Here is a 25,096-nt window from a genome sequence, read left to right on the forward strand (position 1 = left end):
CTTCCTTCCTTCCTTCCTTCCTTCCTTCCTTCCTTCCTTCCTTCCTTCCTTTCTTTCTTTCTTTCTTTCTTTCTTTCTTTCTTTCTCTTTCTTTCTTTCTCTCTTTTTTTTTTTTCAGACAGGGCCTCACTCTGTCACCCATGCTGAGTTCAATAGCACAATCTCCTCTCACTGCTGCCTCAACCTCCTGAGCTCAAACGATCCTCTAACCTCAGTCTCCCAAGTAGCTGGGACTGCAGGTGCACACCACCATACCTGGCTAATTTTTGTATTCTTTGTAGAGACGGGGTTTCATCATATTGCCCAGGCTGGTCTTGAACTCGTGGCTCAAGTGATGCACCCACCTCAGCCTCTCAAAGTGTTGGGACTACAGGCGTGAGCCACCATGCCTGGCCCATTTTAACAGTATTCTCCTTACCTTTCCCTGCTTTGTGGGAGGAGAAAAAAGGAGCAGCCATGTCCCCAGAAGCTGGTGGCGACACAGCTGGGCTGAGTTATTCTCCTGTCGGACAGGAGCCACCTCACAGAACACCAATATCAGACGGGGTGTCTCTGAGACGGTGACAGAATTAGACAAGACAAGGCCACTTTAAACTTTGTCCGAACACAGACAAAAGCAAGGTCACTGTGCCACCCTCAAATTCCCAGCCAGCCCCTCTGTTGGCAAAAATGAGTGGCAGCAGCTGCTTTACGGGTTCTCCATTCTTCTCTGCCCACTGCCGAGGAGCTTTGTTGAGACGCCTGATCACAGAACCAGCCTGAGTTCTGACAGCATCCACACTACGGGGAACCCCTGATTCTTCACACCCTCCCCCAAGCCCCCAGTTCTGGCTCATTGTGGGTACAAGTTCTTTCTAACCCCTCTGAGCACATGTCTGACGTTTCCTGTGGTGCCTGCTCTTCCTCTCCGTGATGCATAAGGAGCTCAAACTGCTCAGCCACAAGTGGGTCTACTGGCCTTTAGCTGGAGTGTTGACAGGAAGAAGCATGTGTGTGTTAAGAAATTCTTGCATCAAAGTCAAGCAGGCATGCTGCCGGAAGGGCAACCAACAGTCTGGTTTGCCTAGAACTGAGGGTGCTCTCAGACCTCAGGGTTTCCACTTCAAAGCTGGCAGGATCCCAGGTGAGCTGGAACAAGCTGGTCAACCTAGCCGTCTTACTGAGGCTTTGTACCCATCTCTGCAGATCTTAAGCTTCTACTTTGTAGATTTGGGGATGCTGGGGACAGCATTTGACAGCCCGGACCTGCCCAAGAAGGAGAATCCAATAAGAGGCCCCAGAACATTTTTAAACTATTTGCACTCAGCTTTCAAGTGCATATGTTAATTATGTCAATTATAATGCAGACTGACTGAGCTGGGCTCCCTCTGTTTCTATATAAAATTAAGTTACCCAGGAAACACTATCTCTTATTTAAAAAACTTTGGTAAGTAGGTCATAAATATATTTACAACTACATGGAAATTAAATGTTACTATTGCATACAATGCTATAAGTGACTTAAAACTTGCAAATCTGGTGGAATTCTGTGTTAAATTGGCTAAATAGCCTTTCAAATAGCAAAAGTAACTCTCAGAACACAGTCTGCACAAATTACAGCACTCAGTGCCCCTGCGGGAGGGGCCTGTTCTGCCCACCCACGGCAGCATGCTCTGTGGTGCTCAGGCAGCCCTGCCATGGGGCAACAGAGGGGAAAGGCCTCCAGGTACCATTCCAGGAGACCATGAAACCCCACCGTGCACTCGTGGAACCCCTGGCCAGAGAGAGGCTCAGCCCATTCTCCATCTTGACTTTCTTTAAAAGTGACATCAGGCCCTATGGATATATAAAAGCCAGGAAATTGTGCACTCTGCACGAATTATATTTGAATAAGGTGTTATTTAAAAAGAGCACAAGGCTGGGTGCGGTGGCTCACACCCTTAATCCAACACTTTGGGAAGCTAAGGCAGGCGGATCACCTGAGGTCAGGAGTTCAGGACCAGCCTGGCCAATGTGGTGAAACCCCGTGTCTACTAAAAATACAAAAATTAGCCGGGCCTGGTGGCAGGCGCCTGTAATCCCAGCTACTTGGGAGACCGAGGCAGGAGAATTGCTTGAACCTGGGAGGCAGATGTTGCAGTGAGCTGAAATCACGTCAATACACTCCAGGCTGGGTGATACAGTGAGACTCTGTGTCAAAAAAATAATAAAATAAAAAAATAAAAAGAGCACAGATTCCTGGTTTTGATTCTTAGTGAGATGTCACCATTGAGGGACCTGGGGAGAGTACAGGACTCTACTATTTTGGTAACTTCCTGTGAGTCTATACTTTTCCAAAGTATTAATACAAAGCTTTTAAAATCATTAGGTAATCACAATTTGAATATTGAGTCACTCCAGTTGAATAATTGAGGAAATCATTGACAATATTTAAAAGTGACCCTGGCCCCATTTTCCAGCACACACCTGAGGCCCTGGGTGCTGAGGGAGCCGTGGGGCCTCCTTCCCTGGGGTGGAGCCTCCTGTATCCCAGGACTCCTGGCACGGGCTCCCTCTAGGGACCCCATGAGGTGGGCGGGGTCTCACACTGTGCCCTCTTCCCACCCTGCCCACTGCAGCTCAGGGCCAGAATCCTGGGGTTCCACACCCAGCCCCACCCATGTTTGATTCTCCTGGTTTCTACTGCATCCGCCACTGCAACCCTGGGTCGATTCTGGAAGGCCTCCTGGGGGCAGGGAGGGGCGGGACCCTTGCCCTTGCTCACGTGTGGCGGCATCCCCCTGGCAGCGGGAAAGGCCCTCCCCTGGACACATCGGTGCAGGTTCCAATAACCGGTCACACGGGAACATTTGGGCGTAGCATTAAAAAAATGCCCCAAGTTAATTTCCTGGGCCCAGCTCCTTTCTGCTTCAGATTTCAGCCTCTTAGGAGAATAAGCCAGGAAGTGGGCTTGGGCCACAGATACAGGAGTGGGAGGAGAGTCGGTGGGAGGACCTGTGTGGTCAGACCAATGCTCCCACTGAAACCAGATCATACGGTGGACTCGGTGTTTTAAAACGTGTCTTTTTAAAAGACTGGAGAGCTGGCAAGGTAATCAGGCCCCAGGGAAAGGAGGCAGGACTCTGTGGGGTCAGCCCAGGAGAGTTTAGGGGGTGGATGAGAACACTGATTGCCATGGGCTCCAGGGGAGGGGAAACAGAACACAAACCCCTGTGTGCCCACGTGGAATGTCCCCAAGGAAGTCCCCTCCACATGGTACTGGGTGCACAAAGGGTCTCACAGTCACAGTTGGGTCACCCAGAGTGAACCCACGCTTGGCAAATGCTCCCCCGGAACTCACATTTCCTACTGTGAGAAATGTGAGAAATAAACTAATCTGTCCAAACCCAAAGAATGGACTCAGAGACCCAGAGAACAACAAAAGTGAGAGTTTTTTGTTTTTTGTTTTTGAGATTTCCGTGCCCGGCCCGAAAATGAGACTTTTAATGACGGTCTTGCAAGATCAGGTGTCTGATGAGCTGGCACACCCAGCACAGTTTCAACAAGCAATTTATCCCCTACTGCGCAGGTCCCTCCCCCAGTTCCTCATAGGCTGAGTACTGTGGGATCACAATCTTCCCAGACGTCTCACTCTATCGCCCAGGCTGGAGCTCAGTGGTGCAATCTCAGCTCACTGCAACCTCTGCCACCCAGGTTCAAGTGATTCCCCTGCCTCAGCCTCCCAAGTAACTGGGACTACAGGCACCCGCCACCACGCCTGGCTAATTTTTGTATTTTTAGTAGAGATGGGGTTTCACCATCTTGCCCAGGCTGTTCTTGAACCCCTGACCATGTGATCCACCCTTCTGAGCCTCCCAAAGTGCTGGGATTACAGACTTGAGCCACTGTGCCCGGCCCGAAAATGAGACTTTTAATGACAGTCTTGCAAGATTGGGTGTCTGATGGGCTGGCACACCCAGCACAGTTTCAACAAGCAATTTATCCCCTAGTGTGTAGGTCCCTCCCCTGGTTCCTCACAGACTGAGGACTATGGGATCACAATCTTTCTGGACATCGCCTATTGGCTGTTGGGCAGGGGCTTTAGGTGTTTTCTTTAGGGTTGTCTTGTTGCATTTTGTTGCAGCCCACAATGCATTGCAATCCTAGTTAGCTCAGGGGCTCTTCAAGTATTTGACTTGTGACCTAAGTAGCTGGGCAGGCTGTTAAGAACAGACAAAGCAAGCTATTTTGCAGGCTAGTAAACTTTCATTTTAGACTAAACTTTTTGCTTTGGATGAGGGCACCTAAGAGGGAAGCAGGAGAGGGGGCAGGGGGAGGCTGAAAAGCAGGCATCAGCCATCCAAGCAGGGGCCTAGTATATCTTGTTTCTTCTGTAGTTTGCTGACCTAAGCCGATTCAAGGCCCATTGTCTTGGAAATGGACCACTGTATATATTATTTCCTTCACTACTAAGTGTAATAAACTGACTTCAGCCAGGGCCTGGCAGAAGCACATGCGCAGCCTCTGGGGAAGGTGCCCACCTTGCAGGCCTCAGAATATTGCAGCCATTGAAGCAGGAAATTTCCCCTGACCCCTTCGTGGGCAGGAACTGAAGTGCAGGCACTGGAGCTAGCTGGCAGCTTCGGCACCAGCAGGGGAAAACTCCACTCACCCAAACCCCTTGTGTTCAACCCTTGTGGGAGGGAACAGGCAGGTGAGCAGTTGCAGCAGCCAGGGTGAGTGCTTTCGAGTGTTGGCTGGGGCAGAACTGCGTGGGCCCTGCAGCAGCATCTGGGAGAAGTACCCATGACCCCCAAAGCCCCAGAAGGAATGTTACAGTCAGTGCTCTTTTAGTTCTGCCATCCACAGATGGCTTAAGTGTTAACAGCTCAGTGGGCCCTCTGCCTTTTCTCATGAGGTGGCTGCTTTCCACTAGTGAGGGCAGGGGGTCAGTGTGACAGCCTTTTGCATCTGCACCCATGGTACCTCAGCTCTTGTTTGGCATCCAGGTCACACAAATTGAAGGGTGGTGAATGCGGGGGATTTTATTGCCGATGAAAGCAGCCCTCATCGGGAAAGGGAGTTGGAAAGGGGATGGAGCAGGAAGGTGATCTTCCCTGGAGCAGTGCCATCAAGCCGTCTCTCTGAAGTCTAGCTGCTTCTCTCCAACATCCAACTGTACTCTCTGATGTCCAAATGCTTCTCCTCTTCTCTGCTCTCTGCCAGTGGAAACTGGGGTTTTTATAGGCACAGGATGGGGGGGGGGGGCGGGCCATGGGTGGTTTTGGAAAAGGCAACATTTGAGCAGGAAAACAGGAAGGCATGTTCTCACTTTGGGCCATGGTTCCAGTCTTCAGGTTCAGGCCTTCACTGGGGACCTGCCCTTTTCTGCCCAGAATTTCCTTGCCTTCTGTCCCTATCATTCCCCACCTTGGAAGAGGCACATCTAACTGCTGTTAGAATATGAACAATGATTGATCTTAGCTACTTCTTGCTGACAGGGGGTGTTGTTTTGGGGAGATCAGTTTTCTCCTTCGTCTCTGAGATGTTTATTTGCACCATCACTCATATCTGTCTCTTCCCAGAGTCCTCTCTTCCTGCTGTAGCTCATGATAGTTCTTCAGATGTTTGGTGGGCACCCACACAGGCATCTGATTGTCACCTGGAGAAACACAAGCAAATCCTCTTCCCCATGTAATTATCCACCCTTTGATTAAGTTTAGTTAAAGGGCCAGGGAGGTTAGTATGTGCTCTAATATGAGTGACATAGAAAGGGGAATGCCTTTGTTGTACTGATTGCTGTAAAGAATGAAATAGAAGATTAAGTTGGTCATCAGTCACATTCATTTTGAATTAAGGCACATTCAATATTTTGCGTGGCTTGCACTACATAGGCTGAATCAGAAACAATGTTTACTGGCTGTTTAAACATTTTTAATACTATTATTACAGCCATAACTTCAGCCCTTTGAGCAGAAGCAAAGTCAGTTTGAAAAACTTGCTGTTGAGGTCCTGCAAATGAGGCTTTTCCATTACTAGATCCATCAGTGAAAACAGTAATGGCCCCTTCAATAGGGGCTTTTTGAGTAATGGAAGGCAATATCCATGATGTTAATTTAAGAAATTGAAATATTTTGAATTTAGAATAATGATTATCAAGAACACCAGTAATACCTGCCAAATTAACTTGCCATTCCTGGGAATTAATATAAGCCTGCTGAATTTGTTGTTTGTTTAATGGAACTATAATTTGATTTGGATTATATCCCATTAACTTTGTTGTGCACAGCCTTGCTTGTCCTGCTAGTACAGTAATTTGATCTAAGTACAGAGTGAGCATTTTAGCTGTATTGTGAGGTAGAAAAAGCCACTCAACCAGATCATTCTGTTGAACAGTAACTCCTGTAGGTGAATGTTTAGTAGGAAAAACTAAAAACTGTAATGGCTACATAGGGTTAATTCAAGTTACTTGTGCTTGTTGAAATTTTTTTTTCAATTAATTGAAGTTTCTCTAACCCTTCTTTGGATAGAGAGTGTTTGCTGTTAAGGTTCGAATCACCTTATAAGGTAGAAAAATGATGAGACATAGCATAAGTAGGAATGCCTGAGGTGAGATGAATCCAATTAATGTCTCCTTATAATTTTTGAAAATAATTTAGAGTTTTTAAATTATCTCTTCTAATTTGAACCTTTTGAGGCTTAATAGTACTTTGTTCTACTTTCATTCCTAAATACTGAAAGGGAGCAGAAGTTTGGATTTTTATTAGGGGCTATGATTAATCCCACTGCAGTTACAGTGTTTTCCAATTGTTTGTAGAATAACATTAATTCTTCTCTAGTTTCAGTTGAACATAAAATATCATCCATTTAATGGAGAATATAGCATTTTTTAAATTGTTCTCTAACCGGTTTAATAGCTTTTCTGACATAAGTTTGACAAATAGTCGGACTATTTAACCTGCCTTGTGACAGTACTTTCCAATGGTATCCGTCCACTGGTTCTTTGTTATTTATAGCGGGAACAGTAAAAGCAAATCTTTCATAATCTTGAGTAGCTAAAGGAATGGTAAAAAAAAAAAAAAGGCAACCTTTTAAATCTATTACTATGAGAGGCCAGTATTTGGGGATTATTGTTGGAGGGGGCAGCCCTGGTTGCAATGTGCCCATGGGTTGAATCACAGCATTAACAGCCCTCAAGTCTGTTAACATTCTCCATTTCCTTGATTTTTTCTTAATAACAAACAGGAGAATTCCAAGGAGAGAAAGTAGGCTCCATGTGTCCCTTTTGCAATTGTTTCTGTGCCAAATTTTTAAAGTCTCCAGTTTTTCCTGTTTCAGCAGTCATTGATCCACCCAAACTGGTTTGGCAGTTAATCAAACAAGAGGAATGGGAGTTGGAGGCTCAGCAATGGCCGCTCCTAAAAATGATACCCTAATCCAGTTCGATCCATTTGCCCTTTTAGTTCTAAAGATTCTGGTTGGCCACTTTCATTTTTCCCAGTCCCTTTTCTGGGAGATATTCCATTTTTCTCATCATTTGTTTACTATTATTACTATACTGAGCCATAGGAATAGATATTTCAGCACCTCATTGTTGTAGTAAGTCTCTACCCCCCAGATTGACAGGACTAGGTATAATAATAGGTTGAATTGTCCCTTCTTGGCCATCTAGCCCTTAGCATGGCAAAATTAAAGAACTTTGAAAAACTTCTGAGGCAGCCCCGACTCCAACAATACCAATGGATGCCTTTTGTTTTGGCCAATGCCAGGGCCGTTGATTTAAACCAATAATAGAAACATCAACTCCAGTATCTACTAGCCCCTCAAAATCTTTACCTTGAATGGTTACTGTACAAATAGGTCTTTTGTCAGACACTTGATTAACCCAACATATAGCTTTTCCTGCTGGATTCGCACTACCAAAGCCTCCTATTCTTTTTACTGTGCTTCTTCCCAGTTTTGCATAAGATAACAGTAACAACTTGAGCAATTCTTTCTCCTGGGGAAGCAGACCATGAAATTGAGGAACTAATAACTAATTGAATCTCTTCAGTATAATCAGAATCAATTATTCCTGTATGTACAGTGGCACCTCTTAAATTTAAACTAGATCTTCCAAGCGATAGACCAACTGTTCCTGAGGGTAAAGGGCCCCTAACTCCCATGGGGACCTTCTTTGGTGGCTCTCCAGGAAGTTAGGAAACAGGAATTGTGCTGCAGAGATCTACAGCAGCACTGCCTGCTGTGGCAGGGGACAATTGCTGTACATTTGTAGGGGCACTGACAGTGCCGCATATGCCTTGGGTTGTTGAGGGGGTCCGAGGCCAGCCCCTTTTCCCATTTCCTGAAAGAGGTTGCCCATCTTTGCTAAATTTAGAAAGACACTGATTTGCCAAGTGATTGCCCTTCTTACATCAGGGGCAGATACCAGGACTTTTTTGTTGCTTACTGGTGGTAGCCCTTGCCTATTGATTTCCCTTTTAACATTCCTTTTTTGTGCGTCCAAACTGCCCACAATTAAAACAAGAGCCCGAGAAACAAGGCATATTTTTCCCCACTTTTAATTCAGCCATTGCTTGAGCTAAAAGAGTAGCCTTATGTAAGTTACCGCCAATGTCATCACAAGTCTTAATATATTCAGTCAAATGAGCCTTCCCTCTCATTGGTCTAATGAAGGAAGGATATTTTTTTCCCTGTAACATTTATTTTTTTCCATGCTCGTAAGCACACAGTGCATAACTGAACAATGGCAACATTTTTCATTACTGCTTGATTGTCTAATTGGCCCCAATTAGGGCCCAACCCCATTAACTGTTCAAAGGAAATAGGCACAGGCGGCTGTGCTTGTGCATTTTCTCTTGTCTGAGTTTGAGCTTCATCAGCCCACAAAGTTTTAAACTGCAAGTACTGAGATGGAGTGAGAACAGACTTTGTTAAAGTATCCCAGTCATATGGTATTAATCTATTATGAAGAGCCACATTTTTTAGTAAAGTTTGTACAAAAGGAGAATTTGGCCCATATTGACTAATGGCTTGCTTAAATTCCTTTAACATCTTACAAGGAAAAGTGGCTCAATTAACTATGTTTTGTCCTCCTTGCTGAATTATAGTAACTGGAAATTGCCATGCTTCTAGCTCTTCTTCAGCTCTAGCCTTCTGAATAGAACTTTGTGTAGCACCACCAATTGTTCCCCATATTTAATGTTGCCACTACAGAAGCAGTAATTTTTGCAGCTAATTCATCTTCTCGCCCATTAAGGGGAGAGGGAGGAGGTGGCCATTCACTTAATTCAGCAGGTGGAACCAACAGGCTAGTAAAATATACCTTTTTCAGCTTCCCTTTCTTTTCTTTAATTTCTTCCAGTTGCTGTTCTTCATATTCAGAATCTGAAGTTAATTTTTTACACTCGTCTACCTCTTTCTCATCTGAATCTGCCTCATCATCTGTTTGAAATGGCTCAAGAACTGCCTTTATCAATGCCCACACTGACCAAACAGAAACTAGAATTCTGGCATCTTCTTTATGGGCCTTTAAAAAATTTCTGCCAATTCTTTCCCATTCATCTAACTCCATTGTCCCTTGTTCTGGGAACCATGGATAAAACTGCTCTACTGTACGAAAGAGTGTTAATAAATTCTGAGTACTGACCTTCACTCTCCCTCTCCGTAATAAATGCCTTGAGAAATTTAAATAAGTAGAATGTTTGCTTTCATTTTGTCCCATTGTTACCCTGGTTCTTCTGAGCACTCAGCTTTCCCGCCAAGCTTCTTTCAGTCACTCTCGGGTGTCCTCTGACAATGCATCCTCTGCTTCCGCACACTCTGGTGTTTCTTCACTGGGGTCTTCATAGCCCCACAATGGGCACCAGAAACGTTGGGGTGATCAGACTCAACACCAGGCCATGGGGGCTACAAAGTCTGGCAGAGTCAAAGGAATGAGAAGAGACAAGTTAAGAGTGCATAAGGTGGGTCCAGGGGGCCAACGCTGGTATGGAGGCTGCGAAGACCCTGAGCTCTGGGAGGCCACACTCTTTCTTGGTGATCACACAAAAAACCAGGTGGTGAGGATGCACGGATGTGGTGGTAAACAGGTGAGGGGTAGAAAGTAGGGGTGCATCAAGCATAGCTGTGACGGTTTAGCATTTTCTTTGATGCATATAGAATATGCTCTGCTGCTTAAGATAATGGAGAACATGTTTACTAGCCTGGGAGAGCAACCAACAAGTCTGTGCGTGTTCCAGAGACTGCGAGGGGTTTTGTGCCCTGCGCCCTGAATTCCATCCAAGCCATGGGCTTAGATTTGTGGTACAGCAGGGCAGCCTTCCACCTTTGGCACAGAGCTTGGTGTTCCAAAGGCCACAAGGGATTTTAGACCCTGGACCCTGAACATCTTCCAAGACTCTTTTATATTATGACAGACAAGCCAGTCCTACCTCAGCTCTTCTACCAACACTGTGGCCATCCTGAGGGCTGAAGGATATATCCTCGAGAGATGGCCCGGTCTATTTCTGTAGGAGAATATTGAGGTTTTATTTCTCTTACGGGTCCCTCCCAGATCAGTGGGGCTTCAAGTGTATCAGAAATCAGAGGCACTCTCAGTGCTGATTTAGCTGCATGGTCCACCAACCTATTTCCCTCGCCTACTTCATCCATCCCTTTTTGATGGCCTTTACACTGTATTACTGCCACTTCCTGTGGAAGGAAAACCGAGGATAATAGTCTATTAATTTCCTGATGATATTTAATGGGAGACTCTTTAGCTGTGAAGAAGTTCCTCTCTTTCCAGATAACAGCGTGGACATGGAGGACTAGGAAAGTGTACTTAGAATCAGTAGAAATGTTAACTGCTTTCCCTTTACTTAATTCTAGTGCCCTCATCAGGGTGATTAGCTCAGCTAGTTGAGCACTTATACCCAAGGAGAGAGATGCATTCTCAGCAATATTGTTCAGAATAACTGTTGCATACCTTGCTTTGTGGATCCCTTGCTCTACAAAAGAACTTTCATCCATAAAGAGTGAGGGTTCTCTAAGGTGGTTTCCTTGAGGTACTCCCTGGCTGCATAGGTTTCCACTACTATCTGTTCGCAGTCATGTTCAAGTTCCCCAGCTTCCTCTGGGAGGAAGGTGGCTGGATTTAGGAAGGGACACGTTCTTAATTTGACTGCAGATCCCTTTAATAACAGAGCTTGATATCAGAGGAAGCAGTTGTCTGTTAGCCAGAGACTCCCCTTAGAAGACAGCAGTCCTTCCACATCATGTGGGGTAGAAATGGTTACATTATTCCCCATGGCTAACTTAGTAGCTTCCAGTACCAGCGAGACTACTGCTGCAGCTGACCGGAGGCAGGCTGGCCATCCTTCAGCTATCAAATCAACTCCTTAGTTAGGTAGTCTACAGGCTGCTGGACTGGACTGTGGCCTGTGTTAGAACTCCCAGGCCATCATTCCCTTTCTTTCTGACACATAAAGATTAAATGTCTTCCCTATGGGGAAACTAAAGACCAGTGCCTTAAGCAGGGCTTGCTTAGTTGGTCAAAAGCCTCTGGTTCCCAAATTGCACAGTGAGTTTTATCTGCCTGAGTCTCCTTTGTTAGATGATATAAGGGATAAGCTATTTATTTCACTGTACCCAGTTATGAATCCAGTAATGCCTAAGAATCCCCTTAGTTCCTTGAGGGTTTCGGGGAGGGGAAAGAAGGAGATGGATTTAATCCTCTCTTCACCCAATGCTCTGGTCCCCTCTGACAAGACCAGGCCTAGGTACTTCACCAAAGTCTGACAGAGCTGGGGTTTAGGTTTTGAAACCTTATATCTTCTGTTAGCCAGAAAATTAAGAAGCGCCTTTCTGTCCTCCTGAGAGATTTCCTCAGTTGGAGCACAGAGGAGAATGTCACCTATGAATTGTAAAACTGTAACCTGAGGATAAAGGAACTTGGAGAGGTCTCTTGACAATGCCTGGCCCACACAAGTGGGGGCCGTCTCAGAACCCCTGAGGTAACACTGTCCAAGTCAACTGGGTGGTTTAGTTAGAGGGCTCTTCAAATGCAAACAAATACTGAAAGTCAGGGTATGCAATGTCCAGAAGAAGGCATTCTTTAGGTCCAGGACTGTAAACCATTTAGTTCCTTCAGGTATTTGAGCTAGCAGGGTATATGGATTGGGAACCACTGGGTGAATAACGGAGGTCTCAAATTAGTTAGTCTCCATTCCTTGTTGGGTTTTTGTACCCCCAAAATTGGGTATGACAAGGGCTGTTGCAGAGTTTGAGGAAGGCCTGCAACCTTAAGTTATCAACGATGGCTTGTAGTCCTTTCCTAACTTCTGGTTTCAGGGAATATTGTTTCTGGTTAAAAAAGGAGAACTTAAGGTTGACCCAGACCAGTATGGCAGTTGTGGCTTGGCCAAGTTTTTTGTTTTTTTTGTTTTGTTTTGTTTTTAGACAAAGTCTCACTCTGTCACCCAGGCTGGAGTGCAGTGGCGTGATCTCAGCTCACTGCAACCTCCGCTTCCTGAGTTCAAGCAATTCTCCTGCCTCAGCCTCCCGAGTAGCTGGGATTACAGGTGTGTACCACCATACCCGGCTAATTTTTGTATTTCTAGTAGAGACAGGGTTTTGCCATGTTGGCCAGGCTGGTCTCAAACTCCTGACCTCAGGTGATCTGTCCGCCTCAGCTTCCCAAAGTGCTGGGGTTGCAGGTGTCAGCCATGGCACCCGGCCGCCCATTTTCCCTTGAATTGCCCAAACTTCTGGGTCTCATCTAACGGACCTGTCATGCAAGACCCAAAAGGACAATATTTCCAAGTAGCTTGGAAAAAGTAACTTGGTGCCTTGATCTGAGGGGATCATCTGATGGAAGCTCCATGATTTTTAATTTTTTTCAGAGTCAGGGTCTCGCTGCGTCACCCAGGCTGGAGAGCAGTGGCGCAACTGTGGCTCACTGCAGCCTCAAGCTCCAAGGCTCAAGTGATCCTCCCACCTCAGTCTCCTGAGTAGCTGGGACTACAGGCCCATACCACTACACTTGTGCTTTTTTAAAAGAAGGTTATATGTTGCCATAATTACAAGACTTCCCAGAATTCAAAAGTGTTCCAACCAGCACTTTGGCAAAAAACGTTGGAGTCTGTGCTTCCCTCCCACTGATTTTCTCCATCACTTGGCATTGGTGAGCTGCCCTGGCTCCTCTGTAGTTAGAAGTGGGTCATAAATTGCCCACCCGTGGCTCAGAAGTACTCAGGACCTGAGTGAAGGGGCAGGAGAGGGCTTGTCCCACCACAAGGGTGAGAAAGCAGCTCTGCGGAAGGGAAACTGCCCCTCTGCAACTCCGCAGGGAGCCTCCTGCAAGGCCTGGATCCGGCCAAGTTCCCACTTCCCCTGGGCTAGGGGCTCCCATAGCTCCCCAGAGCTTCCTCTGCAGCCACAGTTTCCGCTGCCCACAGTGGGCCAGGGTCTCTCCCCCTGGGAAGCTGAGTGTTCCACAGTCCTGGGCAGTCCCTGAGGCCACCAGCTGGCAGAGGCGCTCCCTGTGGTGGTCACAGCCTTCACTGGAGCTGCCTGAGGCTGGCCTGCCTTTCCCAGGACTTCGCTGGGACTGCTGGCCTTTGGAGGAAGCTGGGAAGCACGTGAGCACTCGGGAAAGACTGGGCTAGTCCGGAGCTGTCCCTTAGTCCCCAGGGTGAGGGATGGGAGGGCTGAAGCTTGGTGAACAGGCTGGACCTAGACACATGTCATCGAGACAGCATCTGAAAGGGGCAGCCAGAGCCGTGACAGCCGGGACTTCCAGGGCATTGCCACCAGCTATGGGGGAGTATGCTGGGCTGTCCCCCTCGTGGGGAAGGACTTTCCATGTTCCCGTCTTACAGGAGAGAAAAGAGCCGAGGAGAGACCCAGCCAAGCCCATCCCAGGGGCTGCATCGCTCTGCTTGGGTGTCCCAGGGGTGACCCAGCTTCTGTCCCCTGCCCAGCTGGCCTTGGCTCTGCTTCCCGGGGACTCAGACCTTCCCTCCCCTCAGTGCAAAGGGGCAGAGGGGTCCTGCATGGCCAGGCCTCAGTTTCCCTTCTCTCGTGGCAGATATGGCCCCGCCAGCCCCTCAGCCCACCTGGCTTTTGTCCTTCCAGCCTGGATACCCTGCTTCCTTGGGGACACCAACACCGTTTTTTCTTTAAGTCAGTCTAGAAGAACACATGACCACACAGCCCTTGGCAAACAATTCCAGAACAATCCTTGGATCATTTTGGAAAAAGGAAGCATTCCCCTTCTTCTCCCACTCTTCTGAACTCCACCCACCCACGCAGTGGGAGGGACTGAGATGCTCGCTGCTTTCCGAGGAAAGACCTGGGGACAGAGGGCACCTGACAGAGCTGCCCCTGCCTGGGCCTGCTTGGGGTGAAGCTAGGCAGAGCCCTTCACTGCAAAAATGTGGACCCTCCAGCCCCTGTTTGGGCTCAGGATGGACCCCAGGGCTCCTGCACACATGAGGGCCAGGCTCTCTATTTGACCGAGAGTGGGGCCAAGGTCATGGCCACGGGAGGGTGTGGGAGGGTGGACAGAGTTGGTCCTAGGACACGGTTCCTGCCCTTGAAGTTCCAGACTTTGCGCAGCCCTGAGAATCAACTGCCCTCCGGGTAGGGGAAACCCTCTGCTGACCAAACCTGCCCCGTCCCCAAATGAACATGGCTGCCCCCAGCTCAGGCTTCTCCTTCAGGCCTCTGCACCAAACACAGGAGAAGCTGCTCATTCACCCCCAACGGGGCGGAGACCAGGCAGTGAGGGTGACAGGATTTTACTGTGGGATTAGGGGTGGTGGAACAACAGAGCAACCCAGAGGACACAGGACAGGTGCAGCCTGAGCCCAGCCTGTCCTGGGGTCGGAGCCTGTCCTGGGGTCACACCCTAGCCCTTCCCACTGCCCCCGCTTGGTGCACTCTGTGCCTCTGCAGGCCTGGAGTCTGGACCAAGGTGCCTGACAGTGCTTGCCTTTGAAAAGGGAAGAACCCACCACGCTAAGCCTCCAGCCTCCCAGGCCCCAGGCCCTGACCTGGGTTGAAGTCTTCACGGATGAGCTGGCAGAAGGACTGACGAATCTCATGGGGAGATGTCCCAGCCCTGCCCTCAGGGATGGTCCCACCCTCTGACCTCAACACACAACCAGCTGGGTGACAGGTTCATATTCAAGAAAAATCCTAGGCACCCTTATTCAAGTAAAGCTGTAGGAATTTATTATATCGACTCTTAAAATTTTTTTCTAGTTTTAAAAGCACTTCTTATAGAAAATGTTCAAACTAAATATCAAAATAAGAAATGTTAAATTATTCAAGCACTACAAACATGAATATGTCTTCGATGCCTTTCCCACTATACTTATGCAAAATACCGTCTTGTGTGCAAAAATCTGAACAGAGAAGAGTCACCCACCATCCCACACATTTTAAGGGATTACGTGAAGTACAGATTGGATCCTGCCACCTTCCCCTTCCCCTTGAACATTTTGGTGCCAACACGTCTATACTAGCACAACCATTCTGCACAGATACTGTTCTACAAATTTGCATTCTTCACTAATGTCATGTCATGGACGCTTTTCCAGATCAGCGGAAACAGATCTGCCTCCTTGTTTGAATGGCCACACTGCATTGTGTAGTATAGTTGTTTTCCCCTTTCCCTCTTGCTGGATAGTTTGGGAGTTTCTAGTTTTCCCTACAATGAGGATCCTTGTATGAATAATGACAGGTTTGTCCTAATATTTCTGATAACATACATTCCCTACAAGTAGAATTATTACCTCAAAGATCCTGTTCAATATCTCTTTATTAAGATACGAAATTTTTTTTTTTTTTTTTTTTTTTTTTTGAGATAGAGTTTTGCTCTTGCTGCCTAGGCTGGAGTACAATGGCACAATCTCAGCTCACCACAGCCTCCTGGGTTCAAGCAATTTTCCTGCTGGAATTACAGGCATGCACCACCATGCGTGGCTAATTTTGTATTTTTAGTAGAGATGGGATTTCTCCATGTTGGTCAGGCTGGTCTCGAACTCCCAGCCTCAGGTGATCCACCCACCTTGGCCTCCCAAAGTGCTGAAATTACAGGCGTGAGCCACTGCACCCGGCCTAAGATAAGAAATCTCTTTACTAAGGTAAAAAAATTTTAGCAGAGATGCAAACCATCTCGTTTGTCTGAGGACTCTCCCAGGGACCTGTATGGCTTAAGAATCCAGAAATGTAATTATAACAGGGCTACTAAGGCAGCAGGTTATCAAGACAACCAAGCAGAATCCCAGGGCTTGTTTTGTTTGTTTGTTTGTTTGTTTGTTTGTTTGTTTGTTTTGAGACAGAGTCTTGTTCTGTCTTGCCCAGGATGGAGTGCTATGGCGTGATCTTGGCTCATTGCAGCCTCTGCCTTCTGGGTTCAAGTGATTCTCCTGTCTCAGACTCCCGAGTAGCTGGGATTACAGGCGCCTGCCACCACACCCAGCTAATTTTGTATTTTTAGTAGAGATGGGATTTCTCTACTAAAGGAGTTCGGGGTTTCTCAAACTCCTCACCTCAGGTAATCCACCCGTCTTGGCCTCCCAAAGTGCTGGGATTACAGGTGTGAGCCACCACACCCAGCCAGAATTCCAGGTTTTTATTTGAAGTTATTTTCAAAAACCGTGGCCTCAAATTCTAAAGCTTTAGAAACATTACAAAGCTCTTCTGTTTCAATAACAGTTCATGGTAATTGAGAAATTGGAAAGTTGATAACAGTTACAAAGTTTCACACAAGTCCTAATTTCCCACAGGAAAACAAGATTTATACTCTTGCAAATGGTCTTAATTCCACACCTTATCCAATCAAATTATTTGATCAGCCTTTATCATTTAGAATATCTCTCCTCCGTGATTTCAAGGGAAAGGAGAAATCTTTAACCCTGTCTTAGATTTTTTTCGTTGATGCACATTTTCATTTTTAAGGACAGGATCTGAAAATTCATTAGTTGCCTGAGAAGCAGAAAGCAAACCCATGGAATTCTGCTTTACCCAGTCAAAAATGAAATGCATTAATAGGATCTTAGTTCTAACAGCTGAAGGAGGAGCAATACAATTTTTCTTCCACAAAGAACAGAAACACTTTTCAAATGAGTTCAAAAATTAATTCCAAAAAACATATGCTAATTCATTCTTTCACGGATAGGGAGCTGGCTTCCTTACACGTTGTCAGGACTAGAGGCAATTACCTTGTTTGTTTATTTTTTTGACAATCTGATGGGGACCAAAAAACTAATGTTTTATGATTTTTAAACAACTTTATTGAGATATAACTGACATGCAATAAGCTGCACATATTTAAAGTGTGTGTTTAATTAATTTGCATATGTGTATATACTTGTGAGAGTATCACAACAATCAGCATAATGAGCATATCCACCACCACCAAAGGATTCACCATACCCCTGGGTGACCCATGCCTCTCATCCTTCCCTGCTCCCCCATCTCCAGGTACCATCTGATCTTAGTTGAATAGTTAACATTTATAATGGCAAGGCTGTCGGCCGCCAGGCCATCTCACTCACTGCTTTGGGAACATAATTTTGCACAGTCCCTGCGGAGGGTGATTTGGGCTCATGGGTCAGGCTGACAAATGCAAGAACCTGTGAGTCAGCCATTCCCCTTCCAGGAATGTATCTTATTCATTCTCTAACAGCTATGCAAAGTGGCCGGGTGCAGTGGCTCACGCCTGTAATCCCAGCACTTTGGGAGGCCAAGGCAGGCGGATCACTTAAGGCCAAGAGTTTGAGACCAGCCTGGCCAACATGGTAAAACCCCATCTCTACTAAAAATACAAAAATTAGCCGGGTGTGGTGGCAGGCGCCTGTAGTCCCAGCTACTCAAGAGGCTGAGGCAGGAAAATCGCTTGAACCCAGGGGGTGGAGGTTGCAGTGAGCTGAGATCGCACCATTGCACTCCAGCCTGGGCGATAGGGCAAGACTCCAACTCAAAAAAAAAACCACAAAGCACAAAACACACACGCAGGAAAAACCCACAGAGTAACTTCAGTGCCGGGCTAAGTCATTTCTATTATAGCAGCAAAATACTGGAAACTCCCTGAATGCCCATGAGCAGACAGCAGGGAAATCATCGCAGAGCACCCAAACAATGGAGTACTGTAAGCTGCTTTCAAAAACAAAAAAGAGACAGAGAAAGAAAACCAGGAATTTCTCCAAGATGCCGTGTGGACGGGAAGCCCATGGGCAGAGCCGGTGGCGGCAAGCTTTGTCCCTGTGTAGGATCCGCCAGAGCCATGGCCTGGCCTCCTCTCTCTCCCCCTTTCCAACCCCTATCCCAGGTGAAGGGGAACTCATCTGACTGGCAGACGGGTGAAGGTATTAAGCCCATTTCTCTGTGCTTTAACTTGTTAAACTTATTCAGTGTTTCTCCTTCTTATGTCTCCCTGGGGGAAGCACTGCTGCCCACATCTGGGTCAAAGCATCTGTCTGTCGCTGGTGGCGCTCACATGGGGCAGCTGTGGCCTGCAGATGGCAGCCACATTCTTCACGGTGGTTTTTTCAGGAATGACGATTATATTTGATCTTCGCCTGCCTGCCTCCCTCAGGTTGTGCCGCGGTAGGTCATTTGTTGGCACCCCTAACAAACAATTGATTGTATACCAGCAGTTTATACGCGTCTTATGTGTGCCATTAGACAGGGTACATGTGTCTTATGCAGACGTGACATAGTGCGTATATGAATGTATAATCTCCCAAATGACAGGATTGTTCACCCAGAAAATCAGAGACTAAACCAAAAGTCTCTTACAACAAATACCACAATCTGGAAATGTCACTGATTATAATATAAATACGAAAAACTCAGTAGGTTTACATTTTACACTGAGAACCTAGTTAGATCATTTTTAGGGGGAAAGGATCTGATTCACAATATTGCCTAAAACTATGAAAAGCTCTGTTAATATGTTTTAAAAGAATTGTTCAAGACCTACATAGTAACAACTCAATATAGAACATTCAAAACTAAAACTCAAGAAGGACCAGAGACACGGGTAGAGGTGAAAGGGGCGGCCTGGGGTGGTGGCGGCAGGGGGCGCAGGATGGACATTGTAATGTAAGTTCTAGAGCTGTTATTTGATTTTTGAAACTATGTTGATGTACTACTCTGGCAAAAATGTAAACCAAAAATTTAAAATTCACAGAAAAAAACAAATTTGTGAGAAGTGACAATTTGAAACCTTGGAATTAATTTTTTTTTTTTTTGAGATGGAGTCTCACCCTGTCACCCAGGCTAGAGTGCAATGGCACAATCTCAGCTCACTGCAATCTCTGCCTCTGGATTCAAATAATTCTCCTGCCTCAGCCTCCCGAATAGCTGGGATTATAGGCACCCGCCACCACACCCAGCTAATTTTTGTATTTTTAGTAGAGACGGGGTTTCACCATGTTGGTCAGGCTAGTGTCAAACTCCTGACCTCGTGATCCACCCGCCTCGGCCTCCCAAAGTGCTGGGATTACAGGCGTGAGCCACCGTGCCCAGCCAGAATTAATATTTTTTTTTTTTTTTTGACGGTAGAGACGGAGTCTTGCTCTGTCGCCCAGGCTGGAGTGCAGTGGCCAGATCTCAGCTCACTGCAAGCTCCGCCTCCCGGGTTTACGCCATTCTCCTGCCTCAGCCTCCCCAGTAGCTGGGACTACAGGCACCCACCACCTCGCCCGGCTAGATTTTTGTATTTTTTAGTAGAGACGGGGTTTCACCATGTTAGCCAGGATGGTCTCGATCTCCTGACCTCGTGATCCACCCGTCTCAGCTTCCCAAAGTGCTGGGATTACAGGCTTGAGCCACCGTGCCTGGCCAATTTTTTAAAAATAAACAATCAAATGCCTTCTGTAAAGTTTGTGCTAGGTTACAGTCCCACCAACGGTGAATTCATGTGTCAGATTCCAACACTGCACTTACACAGCCTTGGAGTGAGGGTCTCCTTAGGAGTAACACATTGGCCTGGCATGGTGGCTCATACCCGTAATCCCAGTGCTTTGGGAGACTGAAGCAGGAAGATTGTTTGAGGCCAGGCGTTTGAGACCAGCCAGGGCCATATGGCAACACCCCATTTCTACAATAATTTTTTTAATTAGCTGGGCAATGAGGCACAGGCCTGTAGTCCTAGCTACTCTGGAGATTGAGGAGGGAGGATTGTTGAGCCCAGGAGTTCACAGTTACAGTGAACTATGATTGCATCACTGCACTCCAGCCTGGGTGACAGAGTGAGACTGTCTCAAAAAAACAAAACAAACAAACAAAAAAAACACAAAAAAAACAGTAAGGCCTCTTGGGCACAGAATGTAAGTGCAGGCTCAGCTCTGGCATCATCCTGAGATCCTTCCATGCTGTGCCCTGGTGCCTCACTAGCTTCCCTCTCATCCTGGCCTTGACTGCATCCCTAGGTAATTGCAGAGATTAATGCCACCACTAAAGCCTTGAAAGAAGCAGAGATGTGGCTATCACATTCCCATACCATAAAACCCACCAGCTCAACCTGTGCAGATGCTGGACAAACCTTGGAGAATGACTGACCTGTAATAAATGTGATCAGGTGGCCAACTCCACTCACGGTTGCTGTCCCAGATGTAGCACTTTTACTGGTGCAAATCCACCTGGTCCCTGGCACTTGGTATGCAGCTCTTGGCCTAGCTAATGTCTTATTTCCACACTAATTTGCACAAACAATTTGCTTTTACCTGGCAGGGCCAACAGTACACTTTCGTGTCTTAACTACATGAATCCTGGCCTCTGCTATAATATAGTCCACAGAGACCTTTGGTTTTTTATTTTTTATTTTATTTTACAGTCCAAAGGTCTTTTATTTTTTTAACAGTTATTATGCCATGAATTCATAGGGCAGAGGTTCCAGCAGCTCAGGCTCCTTCCTGCTGGTTCTCACAAAGTGTGCCTCTCTGGGTGGAGCAGCCTGGAGCTTAGTTGAACCCAGGTACCTTTCTCTTTTCTTTTTTCTTTTCTTTTTTTTTTTGAGATGGAGTTTCCCTCTTGTTGCCCAGGCTGGAATGCAATGGCATGATCTCAGCCCACTGCAACCTCCACCTCCCAGGTTCAAGTGGTTCTCCTGCCTCAGCCTCCTGAGTAGCTGGGATTACAGGTGCATGCCACCATGCCAAGCTAATTTTTTGTATTTTTAGTAGAGATGGGGTTTCACCATGTTAGCCAGGCCAGTCTCGAACTCCTGACCTCAGGTGATCCACCCACCTCAGCCTCCCAAAGTGCTGGGATTACAGGCGCAAGCAAGCCACCTCGCCCGGCCCAGGTACCTTTCTCTGTGGCTTCTTTCTTTTTCTGATCATTTTCCTCATGCATTTCAGGAAGCTATCTCGGCTCTTAGAGTGCTTAATCTGCTCAGTACGCACATTAGTTCTCTTGGCAGGAGTCTTGCCCTTAACTTGTTTGTCTACAGCAATGCCAGCAGCGTGCTGGGGAACACCGTAGACTCTTCCAGCTTTGCCATGGTGACACTTGTGGGGCTTCCTTTTTGAACAGTTCCCATTCCCTTGATGTCTACAGTGTCACCTTTCTTACAGATTCACATATACCTGGCCAGAGGAACAATTCCATGTTTTCCAAAAGACCTGGAGAATATGTATCGGGTGCCTCTCCTCTTTCCCTTTGTGTTCGTCATTTTGGCGAACGTTTGGAAAATGGCGGCTCTGGCTGAAAGGGCTTTGTGATCTTTTATTTCTGTATTTAAGTAAGTTTTATTGTTTGTACCTTATACTTCAGAAAAAGCTCAGAGAACTATTGAATTTGTATGAGTCACCTGGGGATGGTACAATTGCAAACTCTGATATCGTAGGTCTGAGGAAGGCATTCTTTTGATTGATTGATTGATTGAGACAGGGTCTCACTCTGCCACCCAGGCTAGAGCGCAGAGGCACCATCTCAGCTCACTGCAGCCTCCACTTCCTGGGCTCAAGTGATCCTCCCATTTCAGCCTCCCAAGTAGCTGAGACTACAGGTACACACCACCATGCCTGGCTAACTTTTTAATTTTTTGTAGAGATGAGATCTCACTGTGTTTCCCAGGCTGATCTTGAACTCCTGGACTCAAGCAACCTGCCTGCCTTGGTCTCACAAGGTGCTGAGATTACAGGCCTGAGCCACCACACCCAGCTGAGGTGGGCAAACCTTTCTAGGCGGTGCCCTTGTGGCTAATATCTTAACCATTCTTACAGTATCAAGGTCCTAATACACTGCTTTCTAAAATGTGGTCAAATAACATGAAAATCCTTTGTTTTAATCTAGGCTTCAGTTCCTTTTTTCCTTTATACTTTGTATTTATTTATTAAATTGTGGTGAAACATACAGAACATAAAACTCACAATTTTAAACACTTTTAGGTCTACACTTCAGTGGTGAAACATACAGAACATAAAACTCACGATTTTAACCATTTTTAGGTCTACACTTCAGTGGCGTTCAGCACACTCACATTGTCATGCAACCATCACCACCACTTGTCTTCAGAATTCCTTTCACCTTGCAAAACTAGAGCTCTGCACCCATCATAAAAGAAATTCCCATTGTCCCCAACCCTCGGCAACCCCATTCTACTTTCCATCTCTATGACTTGATCTTTATTTATTTATTTACAGAGTCTCATTCTATGACCCAAGCTGGAGTGCAGTGGTGGGATCTTGGCTCACTACAGCCTCCACCTCCTGGGTTCAAGTGATCTTCCTGTCTCAGCCTCCCGAGTAGCTGGGATTACAGGCTTGGCCACCACACCCAGCTAATTTTTGTATTTTTAGTAGAGACAGGGTTTCACCATGTTGGCCAGGCTGTTCTCAAACTCCTGACCTCAAGTGATCAGCCCACCTTGGCCTCCCAAAATGCTGGGATTACAGTCGTGAGCCACCATGCCCGGCCAAACTGATCTTTATTATTTAACATTCCACACACCACTATACTGGCCCCTGCATTGGTGACGTAAAACTAATTGGATTTGATAAGAAACAGCATATCCTCTGGAAGCTTCAATAAAACTTATGTCAGTTAGAAGGTGCAAAGTGAAAGCAAGTTTTTTTTTAATAAATTATTTTATTTATTTTATCTTTTGAGATAGGGTCTCACTCTGTCACTCTGTCACCCAGGCTGGAGTGCAGTGGCGTGATCTCAGCTCACTGCAACCTCCACCTCCCAGGCTCAGGTGATCCTCCCACCGCCTCTGAGACTACAGGCGCATACCACCATGCTTGGCTAATTTTTTTTTAATTTTTCACAGAGACAAGTTTCACCATGTCGCCCAGGCTGGTCTCAAACTCCTGGACTCATGCGATCTACCCACCTCGACCTTCCAAAGTGCTGGGATTATAGGTGTGAGCCACCACACCTAGCTGCAGATTTATTAAGAGAGTAAAGGAATGAAAGAATAGCTACTCCTGGATGGGCATGGTGGCTCATGCCTGTAATTCCAGCATGTTGGGAGGCTAAGGTAGGAGGATTGCTTGAGCCCAGGAGTTTGAGACTACCCTGGACATAGTAAGACCCTGTCGCTATTTTATATATATATATATATATTTATTTTTAGCCAGGCCCAGTGGCTCATGCCTGTTTATATATATATATATATATGTTTTGTTTTATTTTTGTTTTTGTTTTTGTTTTTTGACCAGGCCCGGTGGCTCACGCCTATAATCCCAGCACTTTGGGAAGCCAAGGCAGACAGATCACCTGAGGTCAGGAGTTCAAGACCAGCCTGGCCAACGTGGTGAAACCCCGTCTCTACTAAAAGTACAAAAATTAGGGTGTGGTGGTGTGTGCCTGTAGTCCCAGCTACTCGCAAGGCAGAGGCAAGAATTGCTTGAACCTGGGAGGCAAAGGTTGCAGTGAGCCAAGATCACGCCATTGAGTGGTGGATGATGAGAGCACCCCCGGGGGCAGAACTGGGCTCATCTGGAGGTGCAGTTGCCTCTCCTGGAGCAGGGAGGGGCCTGGCCACATGCGATGGCTGGACTTTAGCACGGCCTCTCATCCTTCTGCTTTGAATGGCATTGCTGGCAGTGGCTGTCCTGTTCCCATCATGTCCCCCTGTGTTGAGTGTGTCCTTCCCATTCACATCCAGTCCCATGGAAGGTCACAGTATGGTGAACGGCAACTATCGTCCATAATGGGAGGAGACTTTGGGGGGTTTGGGAGGGAGGTGAATATATTTTTCATGGGGGGATGTAAATAATCGCCATCAGAGGGCAGCTGCAGCGAGTGGGCAGGGGTGGAGGGTCACACTATACTCCAGCTTCTCCCGTCACAAGGAAGCCAGTTTCTCCAACCTTGAACCTTGGTAGAATGACTGGCTTTGACCAATGGGACATCAGCAAATGTGACATGAACAGAAGCCCGAAAAGCACTTGTGCCCCAGGCCAGCCCTCTCCCACCACCATGTGACCTAACCCAGGCTGGCGCCCTAGGAGATGGGACACCCACTATTCCAGGGGTCCCCTTTGAACCTGAAAGTTCCCACCATCCAGGATCCTCCCCTGGGATCTTGCCAGACCCGTGTGCCCAGGGGCAGCTGATAGAGAGGCTGTGGGTTCCGCCTCCAGGGCAGGCGGAGCAATCCTCCAATGCGCCCCCTGACCAGAAGGAATGGAGTCCTGGATGGAGGTCTTGGCTGACAACGTCCCTACATCCTCCCGACATTGCATTGTCCTAGGCCCTCCGGGTGAGTCTGCGGGAGCAATGTCTGTCTGTAGAGGAGGGACCTCCTGATTCACAGCAGTCCTTTAAGCAGGTTCAACGTCTATACCACCCACCTGAGCATATCGGTCTATACCACCCACCTGGGCTCATCCGTCTCTACCACCCACCTGGGCTCATCCGTCTCTACCACCCACCTGGGCTCGTCCGTCTCTACCACCCACCTGGGCATGTCCGTCTGTACCATCCACCTGGGCTCATCCGTCTCTACCACCCACCTGGGCCCATCCGTCTCTACCACCCACCTGGGCTCGTCCGTCTCTACCACCCACCTGGACTCATCTGTCTCTACCACCCACCTGAGCATATCGGTCTATACCACCCACCTGGGTGTGTCCGTCTCTACCACCCACCTGGGCTCATCCGTCTCTACCACCCACCTGGGCTCATCCAT

General features: G+C 47.0%; 1 pseudogene; it reads right to left on the minus strand.

Annotated features, from left to right (window-relative positions):
• LOC113219773 overlaps nt 1-21,457 on the minus strand; it is a 32,525-nt pseudogene extending 11,068 nt beyond the window's left edge.
• Between the last annotated feature and the right edge of the window lie 3,639 nt (nt 21,458-25,096).

The sequence above is a fragment of the Piliocolobus tephrosceles genome, chromosome 6 (assembly GCF_002776525.5).
Source record: "Piliocolobus tephrosceles isolate RC106 chromosome 6, ASM277652v3, whole genome shotgun sequence".
Lineage (NCBI taxonomy): Eukaryota > Metazoa > Chordata > Mammalia > Primates > Cercopithecidae > Piliocolobus > Piliocolobus tephrosceles.